The following is a 26,167-nucleotide window of genomic DNA, read 5'->3' as shown; positions in this document are numbered from 1 at the left end:
ACAGAGAAAACTGAAATTAAATTACCTTCTGATTCCTGGACCAGTGCACTTCCCATTACACAATGGAGGATGGAGATAATTGCATAATTCCACAGTTGCCTGCTATTCCCATCATGGAATGGAAGCAAAAGGAATGAATGAATGAGGAGCAGGACAGAACTTCTAACTGAGCTCTGTATTTTATCTCAGTTTGTGATTCTGGATCATCCCCCTTTTCTTTCTTTGGAGATGCTTGAGCAAAACTGACATAAATAGCTCTTCATGTTCTTCCAAAACTGGAGCCCACCGTATAGAGCAACGAGAGAATGCACCATCAGAAACTGTATGCAAATTTGGATGTGGGGAAAACTCATTTGATTCTCCATCTGTCTCCCAGTTTAATTACTTAGCCATAAATTAGCACTTTTTATAAGCTACACTCAGCAAATGTGATCAATTCCCTGACTTTAATGCCAAATATGGAATATTTTTGACTTTCCAGTATTTAGCCTTTTGATTTATATTCATATTTGGAAATATAAATTAGCTATTGAAGTCTACCCAGATACAATGTTGGGGAATTTTTTCCTATTCATGTTCTCATTAAGATATTTCTTTGATTGAATCACTGATGAGATGCATTTTCAAACGTGGCATTTTTTCCTAAAGGGCAAGAAAAGAGAATGTTTTAACACTTAAGGATACAGTTAGGAAGTATCATGGGTATTGTGAACTAAGACTTTAAAGACATGGAGCCTGCAACACTGCTCCCCGCTTTACTTACAGCCCAACAGGATGGCCATGCCCTACTGTCTCTACACTAACCTAACCAGGCTTTTATCAACAGAAGAGGAACACCACCTTCCAGCCCTCTCCTGCACATATTCTCCTGAAGATGGCAACTTTCTGGTTTGTCTATTGGTGAGATCACCCCATGTTCATTGGGTATTCACTGTGTGTCCAAACCACTCTGTAGGCCCAATAAGGAAATAAAGACAATACGATCAAGATGACTTCTGGTATTCTTAGAATATCAAGGATGAGAACAAGCCCACAAGAGGTAGAAAGTGTTAAGGAAACATATAATAAAATAATATACATCTGCTAGTACACTGATTCCCTATTTCTTCTTATTCCTTGCCCACAGAATCCCAATTTTGTTCAGGAAACCCAATTTTGTTTAGGAAAGTAATGTGCCTAGCTCCAAGCAATGGATCAGGATTGGTTGAAGGTAATCATGACAATCCTGTTCCCTAAATTCTCAGCTCTTTTGCAACTACAGGGTTGTCCAACCATGGGACACAAATCTAACTAACAAAATATAATGGGGAGATTTCTGTAAGCTTCTAGGAAAGTTTCTATCTCTTTAATATAAGCTCTGGGGTGCCCTTCCCGCCCTTTCCTGTTAGGAATGTGGGCATGATACTTGGAGTCGTGAAGCCATCTTGAGATAATGAGTGAAAGGCAAAAAGAACTGTAAAGATGCTAGCCCTGAAATCTTTGAGTGCCTGAACTAATGCCAGGAAACACCTACCTTTGGACTTATTATATGAGAAAAATACATCTTCTGTTCCATGCAATTGAATGCATCCTTAGCCAATACATATATGAATTGCAAAATATATTTAACTACAAAAGGACTAAAATACATTCACAAAAGGGGAATAGTTACTGGAAAGCTAAGAGTTAGTTCAATGCTTCCCAATTAGCCTTAAAATATCCAGCTGGTTCAATTTCAGTTCCTCAATTGGGTGCTGATTCATCAAGCACCACTAAGACAGTGGGTTCTAAAGTGTAATCTCCAGGCTGGAACAAATGCAAAAGAGAGATGTGTTGGTGTTTTGAATGATGCACTCAGCCAGTACTTGGAGAAAAGATAGGCACTGAACGTTCTGACTGGCTTACTCTTTCAAATTCCTCATGCACAGAGTGCTGGGCAGTTGTTAAACCTTCTGGTTAAGAAGTTTCAAAGGTTAGTCCCTCTGGAATGAGGTGAGAAGGCTTCTTGATCATCCTAATAGTCCAGGAAAAAAACAAGAGCTAGACCCACAGTGATCTACAGATTCAACACAATCCCATCAAAATTCCAACAACATTTTTTTAAAAATGTGGAAAAATCAATTCCCAAATTTATATGGATTACCAGGGGCTCTGAGTAGCCAAATAATCTTGTAAAACAACAAAGTCAGAGGACTCATGCTTCCCAGTTCTAAAACTTCAACTACAAAGCAAAAAAATCCAACAGTGTAGGATTGGCATAATGGTAGACATAGACACCAATGGAATAGAATTGAGAGTCCAGGAAAAAACCCACAAAATGTGAGCCATTGATTTTTAACAAAGACTCCAAGACTATTCAATGGAAAAAGAACAGTCTCTTCAACAGATGGTGCTGGGACTACTGGATTTCCATATGCAAAAGAATAAAGTTGGATCCTTACCTCACACCATAGACAAAAATAACTCAAAATGAATCAATGACCTAAACATGAGACCTAAAACCACAAAATTATTGGAAGGAAACATAGGGCCAAATCTTCATGATCTTGGATTCACAATGGATTCTTAGTGATGACACCAAAGCACGAGTCCTTAAAGAAAACATAGAAAAACCGGGCTTGATTAAAATGAAAAAGTTTTATCTATCAAAGGACAAAAAGACAACCTACAGAATGGGAGAAAATATTTGCAAATTGTATATCTAATAAAGGTTGACTATATAAAGAAATCCTCAACCAACAACCCAATTAAAAAATGGGCAAAGGACTTTAATAGACATTTCTCTAAAGAAGATATACACATGGCCAAATAGCCATGAAAAAATGCTCAATGTCATTAGTCATTAGAAAAATGCAAATTAAAATCACAATGAGATGCCACGTTACACTAAATAGAATGGCTATAATATTTTTTAATGGAAATTAACAAGCATGTGGACAAAGATGTGGAGAAACTGCAAGCCTCACACTTTGCTGTTGGGAATGTACAATGGTGTGGCCATTGTGGAAAGTAGTTCAGTAGTTCCTCAAAAAGCGAAACATGGAATTGCCATATAACCTAGCCATCCAACTCTTATACCTAAAAGAATTTAAAGCAGGCATTCAAACAGATATGCATACAGTCATATTCATTACAGCATTATTCAAAATAGCCAAAAGGTGGGAATAACCCAAGTAAGCGTTCATCGATGAATGAATGGATGGGCAAAATATGGTCTATCCGTACAATGGGATATTACTGAGCCATGAAAAGGAGCGAAATTCTGAAACATGCTACAACATACTTGAACCATGACAACCTCATTCTTAGTGAAATAGGCCAGACACAGCAGGACAAATACTGTATGATTCCACTTGCATGAGGCACCTGGAATAGGCAACTTCATAAAAACAGAAAGTAGATTCGAGGTTACTAATGGCTGGAGGAAGGAGAGAATGAGGACTTATTGCTTGATAGGTATGAAGTTTCTGTTTGGGGTGATGAAAGCTTTGGAGCCAGATGGTAACGATGGTTCCCACAACGTGGTGAATGTGCTTAATGCCACTTTAAGGCCGTTAAAATGGCACATTTTATGTTATGTGTATTTTACCACAGTAAAAAAAAATTAAAATGAAAAAAAGCAAGAGCTGGGGCCCAGAGCCCTGGTGAAGGGGCTTATAGCCAACCTGCTGTTGTCTGTATGAGAGCCCAAAGATGTCTGACCCAGAGCCCCAAAACACATGCTCAGCAACCAAGAATTGAATGTCTTAAGGCTGCTGCATTGAGGAAGTTGGGTTTTCTTCCTCCCTTTTATTTTAAACTTTATTTTTTTTAACATTTATTTATTTTTGAAACAGGGAGAGACAGAGCATGAACAGGGGAGGGTTAGAGAGAGGGAGACACAGAATCTGAAGCAGGCTCCAGGCACTGAGCTGTCAGCACAGAACCCGACGCGGGGCTAGAACTCATGGACCACGAGATCATGACCTGAGCCGAAGTCGGCCGCTTAACCGACTGAGCCACCCAGGAGCCCCTCTTCCTCCCTTTTAATTAGCGGTCACAAGTGGTTATAATTGAAGTATTCTTCCCATGGGTTTTCTTCTCACGGAACCAAGTATGAGCAACATATATAGCACCATCCTTTGGCCTGAGCATAGACCTTATTTCTTTCCACACTCTTCTTCTATAATTTGGGTTGCTGAGTAATCCAAGTGTCTGCTAACTAAATAGGCCCTATCCACAGTGCAGCAAGGTCGTCCTTCCCCTACTCAAAGGGTCACCTTCCTTTTGGTCAGGCTTTCCAACATGGAACCCATGTGCTCCAGTAGCGATGCAACCCAATCCCCTGAAACACAAGCATAAACTGTTAGAACTCTCATGCTGATTTCCCATCTCTTTTTTTTTTAACCTCAATTTTTACATGTGTTTTATAATGTCAATAGCAGAGTGGTATATAATAGACAAAAATAAATGCATATGCATATATATGGGGGGAGGGCTCTGTGCCAAAAATTTTTCTTTACTGATAGAGTTATTTAATCATAAAAGGTAGGATACCACTGCTTTAGGACCTTCAGGGAGAGGGAGGATTCATGGCTCACCCCTTCTCAATTGGGGCTTACTATGGCCAGCTTCTCTGTTGGTTCCTTCCTCCTTACTGAAGCCCTCAGTTCCCTTTCCATGTTGGCTCCTAGGGTGGGCCTCTCCTTTCTCCACAAATGACTAATGGCACAAGACGGGTTTGTGAGACAGACTTACAGAGGGTTCCAGGGTAACAAAAAGAGATTATAACCTATAATAGTAAGCAACTGCAAATAGTCAACATTACTGTTCTAGAAAGTTCCTTGTTTATTCCCACCCCTGGGAACTTTGTTCAACCAATCTTCTACCCAAGCCCTGACGTCCTACCAAGTTGCTGGGCTCCTCGCTTCATCTTCCTAGCATCTCCTCCTTCACAGGCTTCCAACAATTTCTAGATTCCTGTTACTTGACTCTGCATGATGATAAGCACTGCATCGTCTTTGCTCACATCTCTTCTTCTAGACTCAATTCAAACACTTTGCCTTTGAGAAACCAAAATCTGCCTAGTAAGGTGCTTCTATAAACCAAAAATCAGTTCCTTCCTTAAGCAGATTCTGCAGGCTTCCCAAATGATGATTCCCAAAGTGTGTGTGGGCCAAGAAGATCCTCAAGCACCTGAATCAGATAAGCACTTATTTAAAACACAGATACCCAGGTCCCGGCACTAATGAGTCCAACTGCTAGTGGGGGGTAGCCTGGGAATCTGCTCCCCCAAATGATTCTGGAGCACACCAAGGTTTGAGAACCACTGGTGTTACAAAGAGGTGACTCAACATGCAGATATTTATTTTCTTTCTGTTACAGCTGATTTGCTGTTGAATGTGTTTGGTCAAATTTACCTTTTGCCCTGTTCTCCATCCCACATCTTTGTTCAGACTTTTCCAAACCGCACCTTTGATAGGTATTTAAATGTGACTCTTCAGGAGGATGTGCCCCATAGGTACACAATTTAGTGAACTTATGGAGCTTCTGTAAAAAAAAAAAATTAGAAAAAGGCATCCTTTACTCTGGAAACACAGCCCCACTCCATGGCGAGACACTTGCCAAGTAGACATGGGCTGAGGTTCAACTGGGAACTCTTGCCAATAAACAACTTATATATCCCTGCCTTTGGTATAAACCAACTCAAAATAATAATCACCTTAGCTCCCTCTCTCAGATTTGTGCTACCCAGAAGTGGGTTAGGAGCTAGTACCTAAACTTCCTGGAATTAGCATGGAGAACAGCTGAAGTATCTACATTCAAGCCTCTAAGACAGGTTTGTCTTCTCGATTAAAGAAGAAAGTATTCTGACACTTGTTGAAATGGTGAGGAAGACTTTATTTAGGACTATTGCAATAGGCATCAAGACCATCCCAATAGGGGAGAGAGATTGGGCTCAACTCCTAAACAAGTACAGGTTGGAATTCACAGCCAAGGAGCTGACTGAAGGGCCAATGGGTGGAAAATTATCAAGAGGAGATATCAAGGGTAGGAGGATTCTCCCTGAGGGCAGTCCAGAGTGGTCACATACTAAGGGTGAGGGGTAAGGAATCTGATCAGATATTGAGGATGACCAGATATCAAGAGACCAGATATCTCTAAACCAACCTAGCAGGATTCTTGCCCCAACTAGATTATGCAGACCTGACAAGGACGGGCTAATGTGGAGGCCTTGTCAAGAAGGAGGTTCAGAGGAACGTGGATAAAGTTTGGCCAGAGAGAGATTCTTTGTCACTAACCAATGGTGTCAGAGTTTGTCTTCTTGATTACTCAATGGCGGCACCCTGGTCTGAAGCAGCCATGCCCTCAGGGGTTACTGAGGTATGCTGGTTGGGTTGTTCCTCCACCAAATGTCTCCAGGAGCTGGCTTCCCAAATTCCCAAATCTGGCTCTAACGTTTTGGCCGTCGCTATTCTTATTATTCTGTTTGCTGTCATCTTTGCTCTTGTCAGCCCACTTGTCTTTCCAATTTGCTGTCTCCAGTTTGCTATGAACTAGGAACCAGACTGCTTGGTTAATTAGAAAGGTATTAAGTAGGATGCTAGAGTGCTGGTTGATCATCCTTGGGAGACCCTTGGTTGAATTCCCCTTTAAAGACCTGGCTTTAACCGTCCTCACCGTTTCTAATTTTTCTCTCTCCTTGGGGCGGATGGTGAGATGGGGGTGGGAAACTAATTAAATTAATACCAGTAAGTGATGTATGCAAGAAATGAAAGCTAGGTATACTTTCTTCAGAAATGAAAATTTCACAGCATGCCAATAAATTTAACACATGCATGCTTGCAATGCCCTCAGGAGAACTCTGTTCCAAAACCGGAAAGGAGTGGGCCTCTTAAGCCTGTCCCAAACAGGTAATGGGAATGTGACTGGACCCTGTTGCCGGCAGACAAATTTCCCCCAAGATGCAGGTCTGGAAAGGTCAAGCACCTTTGTCCTCCTTCTGAGCAGACCCTAACTGCAGGCTCCTTACAAATTGGCAGCTTGGTCTGCTCAGACACACGCAGAAGTAAATCATCTCACCAACAGAACAGAAATCTGCATGATTATATCTAAAAAAAGGTATTACATTTTTTGGACAGAAAATAAGGAGAAGGCAAAATGACTCTGAGAATTCTAGGTTTCTAAATGTCCTGAAACATTTCCTTCATCACCAAGAATTAGAGTTGACCAAACGAGAGAATCCACTCCTGAGTTTGACCAACAAATACGGTCTCACGTAAAATGCTTTAAAGTTAAAGTAATACGGGGGCACCTGGGTGGCCCAGTCACTATGTGTCCCATTCTGGCTGAGGTCATGATCTCGTGATTAGTGAGATCGAGCCCCACATAGAGCTCTCTGCTGTCAGTGTGGAGCCTGCTTCAGATCTCTGTCCCACCCCCCTCTCTCTCTGCCCTCCCCTGCTCTCCCTCTCTCTCTCTCAAAAACAAATAAACATTTAAATAAATAAATAAATAAATAAAGTTGAAGTAATACTTCTTTTTAAACTATTAAGGTCTAAAATGAGAATAAAGAAATTGTATGAGGGCCAGAGAAGCTTTCCTGTGAATACAGCTGGTAAACTTCAGGTCATGGGTTTTATGACATTGAGGCTTATTGACTTGTAAACTTTCTGGCTTTCTTCTATGCTCCTGGGTGAATTCCAAATGACTGAGCTCACTGGGTAATAAGTTGTTTGCTCTTAAAAAATAAATAAATAAATAAATAAAAACCAACATAAATAATTTGCACTTAGAGCGTGTTGCTTTGTTCTGACACATTCTTTTGCCCCGATAAAAGAGAAACACTAGGTTTCACATACAGAATAGGAGATTTCCCTTCTCTGTCTTGCCACTAAGGAAGCCACAGGGAGCCTTTGCTTGCTCTGGTTGAGAAGGTTAATGTCCTGTCACCACTGTCTCACCTGGATGGCTCCAGATGGTGTCCCAGGCTCACTTCCTGAATATGGAAATGTTGGGGCCTCATTCTAACCCAGAGTTCTTCAATAATTTTAGGCTATAAATCTAGCGTAAGAATATGTGTGTACGTGTGTGTCTGCATGTGTGTGTAATTGAAACCAAAAGTCCACAGCATAATACTTACCCCTTGTATTAATTTGCTAGAGGTGCCATAACAAAGTTCCCCAGGCTACAAGTTCAGCTCAAGGTATAAGCAAGTTTGGTTTCTTCTGAAGCCTCACTTCGTGGTGGGTAGAACAGCTCTCTTTTCCTGTGTCCTCACACGGTCTTCCTTCTGTGTATGTCTGTGTCCTAATCCCTCCTTATACGGACATCAGTCATCCTGGACTAGAGCCCACTCCAATGACGACACATGACCTTAATTACACCTTTCAAGACCCGATCTCCAAATATGAGGGGGGCATATAAGTCAGCTCATAACACTCCCTTCATGCATCCAGTGCAGTCTGGTATTTTCTATTCTGTTCTATGTTGTTGTTGTTGTTTATTTACATTCAAGTTAGATAACATATGGTGTAGTCTTGGCTTCAGGAGGAGAACCCAGTGAGTGATTCATCTCTTACATATGACACCCAGGGCTCATCCCAGCAAGTGGCCTCCTTAATGCCCATCACCCATTTAACCCATCCCCCCACCCACTTCCCCTCTAGCAACCCTGTTTGTTCTGTGTATTTAAAAGTCTCTTATGGTTTGCCTCCCTCTCTGTTTTTATCTTATTTTTCCTTCCCTGCCCCTATGTTCAGCTGTTGAGTTTCTCAACTTCCACATATGAGTGAAATCATATATCTGTCTTTCTCAGACTGACTTGTTTCACTTAGCATAATACCCTCCAGTTCCATCCACATTGCTCTGTGTTTTAAAAATTCATATTGAGATACTCTAAAATTTGATTTCACGGTCTGAGAATGGGACACCACCCTGGTTTGACAAACCACGTGTAGTACCTTGTCTTTACCCTCCTATCTGGTGATTGGCCAAGATAACCTTGATAAGGTATCAGAAAGCACCTTTGTGCTTTCCTATTGAGATCCTGTTGAGATCCCTGCCTGTCCTCAGGGCTTCCTGGTGAAGCGAAGAGAGCAAAACACTATATAGGACACACCCAGATAGAAATCCCAGCTTTATCACTCACTCACTGTATGTTTCTGATCTGAGGAGGCCCAGATCAGAGGGGCCAGTCAAGCATTCTGGCTCCTTTCCTTTCCTGACTTTGTAAGTCCAAGATGTTAAACCCTTAGGTCCCGATCCCAAAATTAAATGTTGGTCATGTTATGTCCTTTGGTCTCCCCAGAAATGATCACACAGTTTATCAGAAGAACTGGGCAGTCCTTTCTTAAGGGAAATTTTATGCCTCACTCACACAAATTCCCCCATAAATCAGACGCTGTTCTCTGAAAGTCGGCTTTACAAGCCAGCCTTCTCCCCCATGTCTCAGAGAACTGTGTTTCATGTTATATAAAGGAGTTCCTATAATTAGTGTTTCTAATTTGAATTATTTTTTTAAAAAGATTGTTAACATCCTTACCTTTTTTTCAAGTTAATTCCTAGTGAATTAATTCTAAGTGAATTTCTCTTATGCATAATTAGATTTTTTCTTTTGAAAAAAAAAAGCCTTTAAGTATAAAAAAGGCAAGCTGGTTATTAAATATGAATTTCAATGCTCTCCTCCTACGTCTCAATGTTCAGTGAAGTTTCTTGGGCCAAAGGCATCAAATGTTACTCTTCTCCAACGCAGGAAGAAAGTCCAAAGCTGATGCTAGTACATTCCCTCGGAGAAATTAAGTACCCAGAAGGAGAAAGAATAGATCTGCTGGTTGACCTGACGGTTAAGAAAAAAAGGAAAATTCAGAGGCAAGTGCCCAGGAAAAGTTAAGTACACAAGAAAACCTAAAAGGATGCCCTCCTTTGGGTAGAAAAGGAACATGGATCGGGTGGTGCCCTGAGTGCCTAGGACGGCAGGCACTCTTATCAGAACGGACATTGGGGCAGTTTCCACTTTCTGGCTAAGGAAATGAGGTGAAAGGTGTATTTGAGGAAGAAATCGGGCCAGCACCATTTTTAAGAACAGAAAGGCGACTCTCTGTTTTCCTGTGGCAACTGAGATGAAATGCATTTCTCTACCACTTTTTTTTTTTTTGGCGGGGGAGGGGGGAGTAGAATTGACCCAGGGTTGCATTAGTTTCAGGTGTACGTGGTGATTCATTAGGTGTTCACCACAAGCCTGGCTACCGTCTGCCCACAACAGCGCCCACCCCCCAACAACGCTGTTACAACATCATCTCCACCACTCCCTGATCACACGTATGCCTTCCTCTCCGTCTTTCTCACTCACTCTTTTTACTTCTCTCTTTTGTTTTTCCTTCTCCCCCTTTAGAGGCATCATCAGGCATGTCCCAACACCATGCCTAAGTCCCTGCCCCCTTCCATACACCTCCAGCCCACAAGGTGGAATCTAGGGCATAAAAGGCTATTGCCCTCGATTCTAGACTTTGTGGTGCACGTATTACCGTGCTATGCTGTTCTTTGGTCCTTGCCAGCTGAGCACTTATATCCACAATAGACAATAGGTACTGGTCAGCTTTTGCTGGGTAACAAACGATCCCCAAAGCTCAGAGGCTTCCAGCATCAAAGCTTTATTTTTTTTTTTTCTCCTGATATATATGGGCTGCAGGTCAACTGTGGCTTTGCTCCAGGTGACAGGATGACTTCAGTTCTGCTTCCCCTGGAACCCTCCGCTCTGGAACCCAGGATGAAGGAACAGCCCCTACGCATCATGCTGTTCTCTGCCAGAAAGCAAGAGCACAAGTAGCCAAGGCAAACCACAGAGTAGCACTTAAAGCTTCTGTTCTGGGGATGCCTGGGTAGCTCAGCCAGTTAAGCATCCAACTTTGTCTCAGGTCACGATCTCACTGTTTGTGAGTTCAAGCCCCACGTCAGGCTCTCTGCTGAAGGCGCAGAGCCTGCTTTGGATTCTCTGTCTCCCTCCTTCTCTCTCTGTCCCTCTCCTGCTGTGTTCTCTCTCTCTCTCTCAAAAATAAATAAATAAACATTAAAAAAAAATTTAAACTCCTGCTCTGACATGCCCTCAATTATGCTCACTCACATTCCATTGCCCAAAGCAAATGGCACGACTGAGTCTGTCAATATACTCCACCTATAGGAAGGGAATAAATAGTTGTAACCAAAAATAAACCTACAACAAATAAATATGTGGGCATAAGCAGGAGATGGGCAACACACAGGAGCAGACGTCCAGTAGCTGATGATTAATGCATCTATCTTTTCAGCAATCTGGGTAATACTTTGTCTTTAAAAAGATGTCATTTTTAGGGGCGCCTGGGTGGCTCAGTTGGTTAAGCGTCTGACTTCAGCTCAGGTCATGATCTCACAGTTTGTGGGTTCAAGCCCCGCGTGGGGCTCTGTGCTGACAGCTCAGAGCTTGGAGCTGCTTTGGATTCTGTCTCCCTGTCTCTCTGCTCCACCCCTCCTCATGCTCTCTCTCTCTCTCAAAAAATAAATAAACATTAAAAAACTTAAAATTGAGATTGCTGGCGAAAAGAGGGAGGGACCAACATGGCAGAGAAGTAGGGGGATCCAAACTTCCTGTATCTCTCAAACAAAGAGCAAAAGCCAAAGGACTCAACACCAGAGCCTGGGAGGAAAATAGACTGAATCTACTAGGAAGAAAATGGGGAAGCTGGAAAAAAGTTTAGGTGGGTAACTGCGAACTGGGGGAGATAAAGGCTGCGTGGGCATGGAGCGGAGGGACCCCCTTTGCAGAGAGACAGAGGGAAGAAGAGAAAGAGTGGCTGGAAAAGTGCAGGACCCTATCTGGCCAGGAGAGAGACCTCGGACTGAGGCTGAGAGGGATCCCATCTCTAACTGGGGGGCTTTCTTCGGGCTGGAGCCGGCTCCCTGTTCGCGCCCCTGGGGAGGAGGGGAGCTGGGTCTGGGTGCGGTGGTTGGTCAGGGGCTCGGTCCACAGCTGGAGAAAGCGCTTCCCTCCCTGGAGGGCTGCGCGATAGCACAGAACTGCCTGCGTCTGCCACCCTGGGGGTTCGCGGGGGCAGCGGCTCTGAGTCCGCAGTAGGAGAAGTCGGTCCTCCCAGAAGTGTGGCGGCACAGACAAAGCCAGCCGGGGCCACACATCGCGGCACTGAGAGGCGCTTTCCCAGCGTCAGAGCGCACGGAGCGGGACTTTGAATCCTAGCCAAGGGCGGGGTCAGGGGAGTTGGCCAAGCGAGAAGGACCGACCCATCTGCGCCCGCCGCACAGTGCAGTGCGGACGACTCGAACGGAGTCCACCGGGTGGGCTCCACGGAGAAGAGACGGGGGATCACCATTCCATTCCCCACCCCCACCCCCCACCACGACCAAGGCGGGGCCTCAGGGATCACTCCCGGACCCACAGTAGAGGTGGGTTCAGAATACACCAAACCACGCCCCCTTGCACTGGGTAACTGTTTACCCACCCGAGGGGCACCGACCCTGCGGACAGCTCCTCCCGACCAGCGACCAGCGGCGCAGCATTGCCTGGATTAACTCTAGGTCAATTCTGGATATACAGCTATATTCTCCCCCACCCACCCGCCCATTTCTCCTCCTTACCTCTTCCCTCCCCTAGGCTGGTTACTCAGGTTATTGGTCTGTCTAAACAGACATATTTAATCCGTTGTCTTGACACATGTTCTACACCTCCTTCTTTACGCGCCTTTCTCTCTGGAATAATCAAGCCGTAGAGTTTCTCTGTCTGGGTAACTGTATCTTCGTTTCGTTTTCCCCGCCTCCTTCTTTATTTTCCTTTCTCTCTCTCTGGATCAAGCCTTTTAGTCTCTCTGCCTAGTCAATGTTTATTTTTTCTTTTCTCCCCCGCTCCTGTCATTTCTCTCTTTGTATGTTCTCTTCCATCAGCACCGCCTCCACCCTCTTCTTTACTTGTAGTCGGTGTTTGGGGGTTTATTGTTTTTAGTCGTTAGGTTTTTGTTTTTGTTTATTTGTTTGTTTGTGTTATTTGTGTGTTTGCATGTTTTTGTCTCCTGTTTGTCTATCTGTTTTCCTTTACAGGGATACTCCAAGGAACAAATCAAAGCACACCTGCTGGAGGGTCCAAAATATCACTACGAGTAGGGTAATAAAATAACCAAAGTCACAACAACAGAGAGCAAGTAACAATCCCCGAGAAAACACCTCCTGAAGGGCCAGGCCCAGGACAGTGTATGACCTTCCTTTAATATAGCAGTGCTCACAGGTGCAGAGCACACAACAAGCTTTTAAAACATGTAAGGGACAGAAAACTAGCCAAAATGACAAAATGGAAGAATTCTCCTCAAAAGAAATTCCAGGAAGTAGCAACAGCTAATAAATTGATCAAAACCGATTTAAGCAATATAACAGAACAAGAATTTAGAGTAATAGTCATAAAATTAATTGCTGGGCTTGAAAAAAGCATAGAGGACTACCGAGAATTTATTGCTACAGAGATGAGATCAAGGGACTAAAAAATAGTCATGCTGAATTAAAAATGCTATCAATGAGGTACAAAATAAAATGGAGGTAGCCACAGCATGGATTGAAGAGGCAGAGGGGAGAATAGGTGAATTAGAAGATAAAATTATGGAAAAAGAGGAAGCTGAGAAAAAGAGAGATAAAAAAATCCAGGAGTATGAGAGGAGAATTAGAGAACTAAGTGATGCAGTCAAACGGAACAATATCCATATCATAGGAATTCCAGAAGAAAAAGAAGAGAGAGAGAAAGGGGTTGAACGTGTACGTGAACAAATCATAGCTGAGAATTTCCCTGATCTGGGGAAGGAAACAGGCATTGAAATCCAAGAGGCACAGAGAACTCCCTTCAGATGTAACTTGAATCGATCTGCACAACATATCATAGTGAAACTGGCAAAATACAAGGATAAAGATAGAATTCTGAAAGCAGCTAGGAATAAACGGGTCTTAACATACAAAGGTAGACACATAAGGGTAGTAGCAGACCTATCTACTGAAACTTGGCAGGCCAGAAAGGAAAGGCAGGAAATCTTCAATGTGATGAACAGAGAAAAACATGCAGCCAAGAATCCTTCACCCAGCAAGTCTGTCATTCAGGATAGAAGGAGAGATAAAGGTTTTCCCAAACAAACAAAAACTGAAGGAATTTATCACCACTAAACCAGCCCTACAAGAGATCCTAAGGGGGACTCTGTGAGTGAAATGTTGCAAGGATCACAAAGGACCAGAGACATCTCTACAAGCATGAAACATACAGACAACACAATGACTCTAAACCTGTATCTTTCAATAATAACACTGAATGTAAATGGACTAAATGCTCCAACCAAAAGACATAGGTATCCAAATGGATAAAAAAAAAACACCAAGACCCATCTATTTCCTGTCTACAAAAGACTCATTTTAGACCTGAGGACACCTTCAGATTGAAAGTGAGGGGATGGAGAACTATCTATCATGCTAGTGAAAGTCAAAAGAAAGCTGGAGTAGCCATACTTATATCAGACAAACTAGACTTTAAATTAAAGGCTGTAACAAGAGATGAAGAAGGACATTATATAATAATTACAGGGTCTATCCATCAGGAAGTGTTAACAATTATAAAATGTCTATACACTGAATTCGGAAACACCCAAATATATAAAACATTTAATCATAAACATAAGCAACCTTATTGATAAGAATGTAGTAATTGCAGGGGACTTTAATATTCCACTTACAACAATGGATAGAACATCTAGACAGAGAATAAATAAAGAAACAAGGGCCCTGAATGATATACTGGATCAGATAGACTTGACATTCCAAAGCAACGGAATATACTTTCTTCTCGAGTGCACATGGAACATTCTCCAAGATAGATCACTTACTGGGTCACAAAACAGCCCTTCATAAGTATAAAAGAATTGAGATCATACCATGCACACTTTCAGATCACAATACTATGAAACTTGAAATCAACCACAGGAAAAAGTCTGGAAAACCTCCAAAAGCACGGAGATTAAAGAACATCCTACTAACGAATGAATGGGTCAAACAGGCAATTAGAGAAGAAATTTTCAAATATATGGAAACAAATGAAAATGAAAATACAACAATCCAAACACTTTGGGATGCAGCGAAGGCTGTCCTGAGAGGAAAATACATTGCAATCCAGGCCTATCTCAAGAAACAAGAAAAAATCCCAAATACAAAATCGAACAGCACACCTAAAGGAACTAAAAGCAGAACAGCAAAGACCCCAAACCCAGCAGAAGGAGAGAAATAATAAAGATCAGAGCAGAAATAAACAATATAGAATCTAAAAAAAACTGTAGAGCAGATCAATGAAACCAAGAGTTGGTTTTTTGAAAAAAATAAATGAAATTGATAAAACTGTAGCCAGGCTTCTCAAAAAGAAAAGGGAAGGGGCGCCTGGGTGGCGCAGTCGGTTAAGCGTCTGACTTCAGCCAGGTCACGATCTCGCGGTCCGTGAGTTCGAGCCCCGAGTCGGGCTCTGGGCTGATGGCTCAGAGCCTGGAGCCTGTTTCCGATTCTGTGTCTCCCTCTCTCTCTGCCCCTCCCCCGTTCATGCTCTGTCTCTCTCTGTCCCAAAAATAAATAAAAACGTTGAAAAAAGAAAAAAAAATTAAAAAAAAAAAGAAAAGGGAAATGACTCAAATAGATAAAATCATGAGAGAAAATGGAATTATTACAACCAATCCTTCAAAAATACAACCAATTATCAGGGAATGTTATGAAAAATTATATGCCAACAAACTGGACAACCTGGAAGAAATGGACAAATTCCTAAACACCCACACACTTCCAAAAATCAGACAGGAAGAAATAGAAAACTTGAACAGACCCATAACCAGCGAAGAAATTGAATCAGTTATCAAAAATCTCCCAACAGAGGGCGGCGGCAAGATGGCGGCTTAGGAGGACGCTGGGCTCACCGCACGTCCTGCTGATCACTTAGATTCCATCTACATCTGCCTAAATAACCCAGAAAACCGCCAGAGGATTAGCAGAACGGAGTCGCCGGAGCCAAACGCAGACGAGAGGCCCACGGAAGAGGGTAGGAAGGGCGGCGAGGCGGTGCGCGCTCCACGGACTGGCGGGAGGGAGCCAGGGTGGAGGGGCGGCTCGCCGGCCAAGCACAGCCACCGAATCTGGCTTGCAAAAGCGGAGGGGCCTGACGGACTGTGTTCCCACAACAAGCGCGACTTAGCGTCTGGGAGGTCATAAGTTAACAGCTCTGCTCGGAAAGCGGGAAGGCTGGAGGACAAAGGGAGGGAGAGCTGCTGAGCCCCCTGACAACAGAGCTCAGTTTGGTGGGGAACAAAGGCGCTCGCCAGCGCCATCTCCCCCGCCCATCCCCCAGCCGAAATCCCAAAGGGAACTGGTTCCTGCCAGGGAACTTGCTCGATCCGCGCAAACACCCAACTCTGAGCTTCTGCGGAGCCAAACCTCCGGCAGCGGATCTGACTCCCTCCCGCTGCCACAGGGCCCCTCCTGAAGTGGATCACCTAAGGAGAAGCGATCTAAGCCTGCCCCTCCTGCCCCCGAGCACCTTGCCTACCCACCCCAGCTAATACGCCAGATCCCCAGCATCACAAGCCTGGCACGGTGCAAGTAGCCCAGATGAGCCACACCACCCCACAGTGAATCCCGCCCCTAGGAGAGGGGAAGAGAAGGCACACACCAGTCTGACTGTGGCCCCAGCGGTGGGCAGGGGGCAGACATCAGGTCTGACTGTGGCCCCGCCCACCAACTCCAGTTATACACCACAGCACAGGGGAAGTGCCCTGCAGGTCCTCACCACGCCAGGGACTATCCAAAATGACCAAGCGGAAGAATTCCCCTCAGAAGAATCTCCAGGAAATAACAACAGCTAATGAGCTGATCAAAAAGGACTTAAATAACATAACAGAAAGTGAATTTAGAATAATAGTCATAAAATTAATCGCTGGGCTTGAAAACAGTATACAGGACAGCAGAGAATCTCTTGCTACAGAGATCAAGGGACTAAGGAACAGTCACGAGGAGCTGAAAAACGCTTTAAACGAAATGCATAACAAAATGGAAACCACCACAGCTCGGCTTGAAGAGGCAGAGGAGAGAATAGGTGAACTAGAAGATAAAGTTATGGAAAAAGAGGAAGCTGAGAAAAAGAGAGATAAAAAAATCCAGGAGTATGAGGGGAAAATTAGAGAATTAAGTGATACACTAAAAAGAAATAATATACGCATAATTGGTATCCCAGAGGAGGAAGAGAGAGGGAAAGGTGCTGAAGGGGTACTTGAAGAAATCATAGCTGAGAACTTCCCTGAACTGGGGAAGGAAAAAGGCATTGAAATCCAAGAGGCACAGAGAACTCCCTTCAGACGTAACCTGAATCGATCTTCTGCACGACATATCATAGTGAAACTGGCAAAATACAAGGATAAAGAGAAAATTCTGAAAGCAGCAAGGGGTAAGCGTGCCCTCACATATAAAGGGAGACCTATAAGACTCGTGACTGATCTCTCTTTTGAAACTTGGCAGGCCAGAAAGAATTGGCACGAGATTTTCAGGGTGCTAGACAGAAAAAATATGCAGCCGAGAATCCTTTATCCAGCAAGTCTGTCATTTAGAATAGAAGGAGAGATAAAGGTCTTCCCAAACAAACAAAAACTGAAGGAATTTGTCACCACTAAACCAGCCCTACAAGAGATCCTAAGGGGGACCCTGTGAGACAAAGTCCCAGAGACATCACTATAAGCATAAAACACACAGACATCACAATGACTCTAAACCCGTATCTTTCTATAATAACACTGAATGTAAATGGATTAAATGCGCCAACCAAAAGACATAGGGTATCAGAATGGATAAAAAAACAAGACCCATCTATTTGCTGTCTACAAGAGACTCATTTTAGACCTGAGGACACCTTTAGATTGAGAGTGAGGGGATGGAGAACTATTTATCATGCGACTGGAAGCCAAAAGAAAGCTGGAGTAGCCATACTTATATCAGACAAACTAGACTTTAAATTAAAGGCTGTAACAAGAGATGAAGAAGGACATTATATAATAGTTACAGGGTCTACCCATCAGGAAGAGCTAACAATTATAAATGTCTATGCACCGAATACCGGAGCCCCCAAATATATAAAACAATTACTCATAAACATAAGCAACCTTATTGATAAGAATGTGGTAATTGCAGGGGACTTTAATACACCACTTACAGAAATGGATAGATCATCTAGACACACGGTCAATAAAGACACAAGGGCCCTGAATGAGACATTGGATCAGATGGACTTGACAGATATATTTAGAACTCTGCATCCCAAAGCAACAGAATATACTTTCTTCTCGAGTGCACATGGAACATTCTCCAAGATAGATCATATACTGGGTCACAAAACAGCCCTTCATAAGTTTACAAGAATTGAAATTATACCATGCTTACTTTCAGACCACAATGCTATGAAGCTTGAAATCAACCACAGAAAAAAGTCTGGAAAACCTCCAAAAGCATGGAGGTTAAAGAACACCCTACTAACGAATGAGTGGGTCAACCAGGCAATTAGAGAAGAAATTAAAAAATATATGGAAACAAACGAAAATGAAAATACAACAATCCAAACGCTTTGGGACGCAGCAAAGGCAGTCCTGAGAGGAAAATACATTGCAATCCAGGCCTATCTCAAGAAACAAGAAAAATCCCAAATACAAAATCTAACAGCACACCTAAAGGAACTAGAAGCAGAACAGCAAAGGCAGCCTAAGCCCAGCAGAAGAAGAGAAATAATAAAGATCAGGGCAGAAATAAACAATATAGAAACTAAAAAAACTGTAGAGCAGATCAACGAAACCAAGAGTTGGTTTTTTGAAAAAATAAACAAAATTGACAAACCTCTAGCCAGGCTTCTCAAAAAGAAAAGGGAGATGACCCAAATAGATAAAATCATGAATGAAAATGGAATTATTACAACCAATCCCTCAGAGATACAAACAATTATCAGGGAATACTATGAAAAATTATATGCCAACAAACTGGACAACCTGGAAGAAATGGACAAATTCCTGAACAACCACACTCTTCCAAAACTCAATCAGGAGGAAATAGAAAGCTTGAACAGACCCATAACCAGCGAAGAAATTGAATCGGTTATCAAAAATCTCCCAACAAATAAGAGTCCAGGACCAGATGGCTTCCCAGGGGAGTTCTACCAGACGTTTAAAGCAGAGATAATACCTATCCTTCTCAAGCTATTCCAAGAAATAGAAAGGGAAGGAAAACTTCCAGACTCATTCTATGAAGCCAGTATTACTTTGATTCCTAAACCAGACAGAGACCCAGTAAAAAAAGAGAACTACAGGCCAATATCCCTGATGAATATGGATGCAAAAATTCTCAATAAGGTACTAGCAAATCGAATTCAACGGCATATAAAAAGAATTATTCACCATGATCAAGTGGGATTCATTCCTGGGATGCAGGGCTGGTTCAACATTCGCAAATCAATCAACGTGATACATCACATTAACAAAAAAAAAGAGAAGAACCATATGATCCTGTCAATCGATGCAGAAAAGGCCTTCGACAAAATCCAGCACCCTTTCTTAATAAAAACCCTTGAGAAAGTCGGGATAGAAGGAACATACTTAAAGATCATAAAAGCCATTTATGAAAAGCCCACAGCTAACATCATCCTCAACGGGGAAAAACTGAGAGCTTTTTCCCTGAGATCAGGAACACGACAAGGATGCCCACTCTCACCGCTGCTGTTTAACATAGTGCTGGAAGTTCTAGCATCAGCAATCAGACAACAAAAGGAAATCAAAGGCATCAAAATTGGCAAAGATGAAGTCAAGCTTTCGCTTTTTGCAGATGACATGATATTATACATGGAAAATCCGATAGACTCCACCAAAAGTCTGCTAGAACTGATACAGGAATTCAGCAAAGTTGCAGGATACAAAATCAATGTACAGAAATCAGTTGCATTCTTATACACTAACAATGAAGCAACAGAAAGACAAATAAAGAAACTGATCCCATTCACAATTGCACCAAGAAGCATAAAATACCTAGGAATAAATCTAACCAAAGATGTAAAGGATCTGTATGCTGAAAATTATAGAAAGCTTATGAAGGAAATTGAAGAAGATTTAAAGAAATGGAAAGACATTCCCTGCTCATGGATTGGAAAAATAAATATTGTCAAAATGTCAATACTACCCAAAGCTATCTACACATTCAATGCAATCCCAATCAAAATTGCACCAGCATTCTTCTCAAAACTAGAACAAGCAATCCTAAAATTCATATGGAACCACAAAAGGCCCCGAATAGCCAAAGGAATTTTGAAGAAGAAGACCAAAGCAGGAGGCATCACAATCCCAGACTTTAGCCTCTACTACAAAGCTGTCATCATCAAGACAGCATGGTATTGGCACCAAAACAGACACATAGACCAATGGAATAGAATAGAAACCCCAGAACTAGACCCACAAACGTATGGCCAACTCATCTTTGACAAAGCAGGAAAGAACATCCAATGGAAAAAAGACAGCCTCTTTAACAAATGGTGCTGGGAGAACTGGACAGCAACATGCAGAAGGTTGAAACTAGACCACTTTCTCACACCATTCACAAAAATAAACTCAAAATGGATAAAGGACCTAAATGTGAGACAGGAAACCATCAAAACCTTAGAGGAGAAAGCAGGAAAAGACCTCTCTGACCTCAGCCGTAGCAATCTCTTACTGGACACATCCCCAAAGGCAAGGGAATTAAAAGCAAAAGTGAATTACTGGGACCTTATGAAGATAAAAAGCTTCTGCACAGCCAAGGAAACAACCAACAAAACTAAAAGGCAACCAACGGAATGGGAAAAGATATTCGCAAATGACATATCGGACAAAGGGCTAGTATCCAAAATCTATAAAGAGCTCACCAAACTCCACACCCGAAAAACAAATAACCCAGTGAAGAAATGGGCAGAAAACATGAATAGACACTTCTCTAAAGAAGACATCCAGATGGCCAACAGGCACATGAAAAGATGTTCAGCGTCGCTCCTTATCAGGGAAATACAAATCAAAACCACACTCAGGTATCACCTCACGCCAGTCAGAGTGGCCAAAATGAGCAAATCAGGAGACTATAGATGCTGGAGAGGATGTGGAGAAACGGGAACCCTCTTGCACTGTTGGTGGGAATGCAAATTGGTGCAGCCGCTCTGGAAAGCAGTGTGGAGGTTCCTCAGAAAATTAAAAATAGACCTACCCTATGACCCAGCAATAGCACTGCTAGGAATTTATCCAAGGGATACAGGAGCACTGATGCATAGGGGCACTTGTACCCCAATGTTCATAGCAGCACTCTCAACAATAGCCAAATTATGGAAAGAGCCTAAATGTCCATCAACTGATGAATGGATAAAGAAATTGTGGTTTATATACACAATGGAATATTACGTGGCAATGAGAAAAAATGAAATATGGCCTTTCGTAGCAACGTGGATGGAACTGGAGAGTGTGATGCTAAGTGAAATAAGCCATACAGAGAAAGACAGATACCATATGGTTTCACTCTTATGTGGATCCTGAGAAACTTCACAGGAACCCATGGGGGAGGGGAAGGAAAAAAAAAAAAAGAGGTTAGAATGGGAGAGAGCCAAAGCATAAGAGACTGTTAAAAACTGAGAACAAACTGAGGGTTGATGGGGGGTGGGAGGGAGGAGAGGGTGGGTGATGGGTATTGAGGAGGGCACCTTTTGGGATGAGCACTGGGTGTTGTATGGAAACCAATTTGTCAATAAATTTCATAAAAAAAAAAAAAAAAAAAAAAAAAAAAAAAAAAAAAAAATCTCCCAACAAATAAGAGTCCAGGACCAGATGGCTTCCCTGGGGAATTCTACCAGACATTTAAAGCACAGATAATACCTATCCTTCTCAAGCTGTTCCAAAAAATAGAAAGGGAAGGAAAACTTCCAGACTCATTCTATGAAGCCAGTATTACTTTGATTCCTAAACCAGACAGAGACCCAGAAAAAAAAAGAGAACTACAGGCCAATACCCCTGATGAATATGGATGCAAAAATTCTCAACAAGATACTAGCAAATCAAATTCAACAGCACATAAAAAAGAATTATTCACCGTGATCAAGTGGGATTCATTCCTGGACTGCAGGGCTGGTTCAATATTTGCAAATCAATCCATGTGATACATCACATTAATAAAGGAAAATAAACGAACCATATGATCCTGTCAATCGATGCAGAAAAAGCATTTGACAAAATAAAGCATCCTTTCTAAATAAAAACCCTCGAGAAAGTCGGGATAGAAGGAACATACTTAAACATCATAAAAGCCATTTATGAAAAGCCCACAGCTAATATCATCCTCAATGGGGAAAAACTGAGGGCTTTTTCCCTGAGATCAGGAACACGACAGGGATGTCCACTCTCACTGCTGTTGTTTAACATAGTGCTGGAAGTTCTAGCATCAGCAATCAGACAACACAAGGAAATCAAAGGCATCCAAATTGGCAAAGATGAAGTCAAGCTTTCACTTTTTGCAGATGACATGATACTCTACATGGAAAACCCGACAGACTCCACCAAAAGTCTACTAGAACTGATACATGAATTCAGCAAAGTCGCAGAATACAAAATTAATGTACAGAAATCAGTTGCATTTTTATACACCAATAATGAAGCAACAGAAAGACAAATAAAGAAACTGATCCCATTCACAATTGCATCAAGAATCATAAAATACCTCGGAATAAACCTAACCGAAGATGTAAAAGATCTGTATGCTGAAAACTATAGAAAGCTTACGAAGGAAATTGAAGAAGATACAAAGAAATGGAAAAACATTCCATGCTCATGGATTGCAAGAATAAATATTATTAAAATGTCAATACTACCAAAAGCTATCTACACATTCAATGCAATCAAAATTGCACCAGCATTCTTCTAGAAGCTAGAACAAGCAATCCTAAAATTTGTGTGGAACCACAAAAGACCCCGAATAGCCAAAGTAATATTGAAGAAGAAAACCAGAGCGGGAGGCATCACAATCCCAGACTTTAGCCTCTACCACAAAGCTGTAATCATCAAGACAGTATGGTATTGGCACGAAAACAGACGCATAGACCAATGGAATAGAATAGAGACTCAAGAACTGGACCCACAAATGTATGCCCAACTAACCTTTGACAAAGCAGGAAAGAATATCCCATGGAAAAAAGACAGTCTCTTTAGCAAATGGTGCTGGGAGATCTGGGCAGCAACATGCAGAAGAATGAAACTAGACCACTTTCTTACACCATTCACAAAAATAAACTCAAAATGGATGAAGGACCTGAATGTGAGACAGGAAACCATCAAAACACTAGAGGAGAAAGCAGGAAAAAACCTCTCAGATCCCAGCCGCAGCAATTTCTTACTTGACACATCCCCAAAGGCAAGGGAATTAAAAGCAAAAATGAACTATTGGGACCTCATGAAGATAAAAAGCTTCTGCACTACAAAGGAAACACTCAACAAAACTAAAAGGCAACCAATGGAATGGGAAAAGATATTTGCAAATGACATATCGGACAAAGGGCTAGTATCCAAAATCTATAAAGAGCTCACCAAACCCCACACCCGAAAAACAAATAATCCAGTGAAGAAATGGGCAGAAAACATGAATAGACACTTCTCTAAAGAAGACACCCAGATGGCCAACAGGCACATGAAAAGATGCTCAACGTTGCTCCTCATCAGGGAAATACAAATCAAAACCACACTGAGATACCACCTCATGCCGGTCAGAGTGGCTAAACTGAACATCTCAGGAGACTATAGATGTTGGTGAGGATGTGGAGAAACGGGAACCCTCTTGCACTGTTGGTGGGAATGCAAACTGGTGCGGCCGCTCTGGAAAATGGTGTGGAGGTTCCTCAAACAAATTAAAACTAGATCTACCCTATGACCCAGCAATAGCATTGCTAGGAATTTACCCAAGGGATACAGGAGTGCTGATGCATAGGGGCACTTGTACCCCAATGTTCATAGCAGCACTTTCAACAAAGCCAAATGATGGAAAGAGCCTAAATGTCCATCAACTGATGAATGGTTAAGGAAATTGTGGTTTGGGGGCACCTGGGTGGCTTAGTTGGTTGAGCGTCTGACTTCGGCTCAGGTCATGATCTCATGGTTTGTGGGTTCAAGCCCCGCATCGGGCTCTGTGCTGACGGCTCAGAGCCTGGAGCCTGCTTCAGTTTCTGTGTCTCCTTCTCTCTCTGTCCCTTCCCTGCTCGTGCTCTGTCTCTCTCTGTCTCTCTCACAAAAATAAATAAATATTAAAAATATTAAAGATTGAATTACCCTACAACCCAGCAATAGCACTACTAGGAATTTGTCCAAAGAATACGGGAGTATGGATTCATAGGGGCACACGTACCCCAATGTTTATAGAAGCGCTATCAACAATAGCCAAATTATGGAAATATCCCAAATGTCCATCAACTGATGGATAAAGAAGATGTGATACACACACACACACAATGGAATAGTACTCAGCAACAAAAAAGAATGAAATCTCACCATTTGCAACAACATGGATGGAACTAGAGGGTATTATGCTAAGTGAAATACGCCAGGCAGAGAAAGACAGATACCATATGTTTTCACTCATATGTGGATCCTGAGAAACTTAACAGAAGACCATGGGAGAGGGAATGAAAAAAATATATATTGTTACAGAGAGGGAGGCAAACCATAGGAGACTTTTGAATACAGAGAACAAACTGAGGGTGGAAAGGAGTCGGGGGCGTGGGGGGCAAGGAAAATGGGTGATGGGCATTGAGGAGCGCCCTTGTTAGGATGAGCACTAGATGTTTTGTGTAAGTGACGAATCAAGGAAATCTGAAGCCAAGAGCACACGGTATACTCTGTATATTAGCTAACTTGACCATAAATTATATTTTTTAAAAGATGTTATTTTCTGGGTAAAAAAGTTGATTGTGGTTATTATAAAAAGTTTGGAAAATATGGAGGTAAAATAATTTTTACCTTATTAAGTAAAATAAGTAAAAAAATTAAAAAATAAAAGGGAAAAAAACGTCCATAATACCACCACTCAGATAATTTTAGTGCATCTCCTTCAGGAATGTTATCTCCTAGTGGGTGTGAGGGGGAGACGGTAGTTAAATTGTGATTATATTTCAAGATTTTGTATCCTGCTTTTCTTCAGTAACATACTGCATGCCTTTCCTCATGTGAGTAAAATTCCATCACAAATCTCACATTATATAAATGTATAATACTTATTTTTATAATGTAAAAGAACAATTTACATCTTTCTATCACTGGGCTTTGAATCTACCTCTGAGTTTCTATGCTACTGTAAATATTTCTGCAATGAATATCCTTATAAATACATTTTTATGGTGATTATTTTTTAAAGATGATTTCCTAAATATCTGTGATTATTTCCTAAAGATAGAATTTACTGAGTTATAATTGTGGTATAGTAAGCTTTGTATAAAGTGTGCAACTTGGTTAGTGTTGACACATGTATACATGAACGATGCATATACGAACATATACGCCACCATGAGCAGCAATCGATAATGAACATATCCCTCACCTCCGAATCTTTATATTCCTCCCTGTCACTTCTCCCCACCCTACTCAACCAAGTAGACAGTTTCTTGTCACTACAGATAAATTTGCTTTTCTAGGATTTTATAAAACTTAGAATCCTATAGTATGAACTTTTGGGGCTGGCTCCTATCACTCACATAAGCATTCAGTGATTCACCTGTGTTGCCATTGGGATGAATATGTAGTGGTATCTCAGGGTGGTTTTAGTTTGGATTTCCCTAACGATGAATGATATTGAGCATCTTTTAATGTGTTTATTTGCCATCCCTATATCTTTGGGGGTAAAGTATCTGTTCACATTTTTCGCCCATTCAAACAATTAGGTTATAATTATTGAATTTTGATATTTGGTATATAGTCTGTATATAAGACCTTTATTTGATATAAGACTTGAAAATATTGTATCCCTGTCTGTGGCTTGTCTTTTCATTCTCTTCTAGGGGCTTATAAGAGCAAAGGTTTATATATTTTTTTAATTTAATGTGGCAAGAACACCTAACACGAGACCTACCCTCTCAAAAAATTTTTAAGTGCGTTAA

At 41.8% G+C, this 26,167-nt stretch overlaps 1 long non-coding RNA gene across 4 annotated transcripts in view; it reads right to left on the bottom strand.

Annotated features, from left to right (window-relative positions):
- Positions 1–2,425: 2,425 nt before the first annotated feature.
- Positions 2,426–26,167, bottom strand: part of LOC125175676 (uncharacterized) — a 72,866-nt gene continuing 49,124 nt past the window's right edge. For 3 of the 4 annotated variants that reach the window (XR_007155923.1, XR_007155925.1, XR_007155926.1), the window contains one exon: positions 2,426–2,570. This is a non-coding gene — a long non-coding RNA (uncharacterized LOC125175676). Of the gene's footprint in view, positions 2,571–8,762; positions 9,797–26,167 lie in introns of those variants that run through there. The other variant, XR_007155924.1, reaches the window with a different exon arrangement.

Source organism: Prionailurus viverrinus, chromosome C2, assembly GCF_022837055.1.
Source record: "Prionailurus viverrinus isolate Anna chromosome C2, UM_Priviv_1.0, whole genome shotgun sequence".
NCBI classification, from domain to species: domain Eukaryota; kingdom Metazoa; phylum Chordata; class Mammalia; order Carnivora; family Felidae; genus Prionailurus; species Prionailurus viverrinus.
The sequence above is the reverse complement of the archived record's forward strand: the minus strand, read 5'-3'. Positions and strand labels throughout refer to the sequence as shown.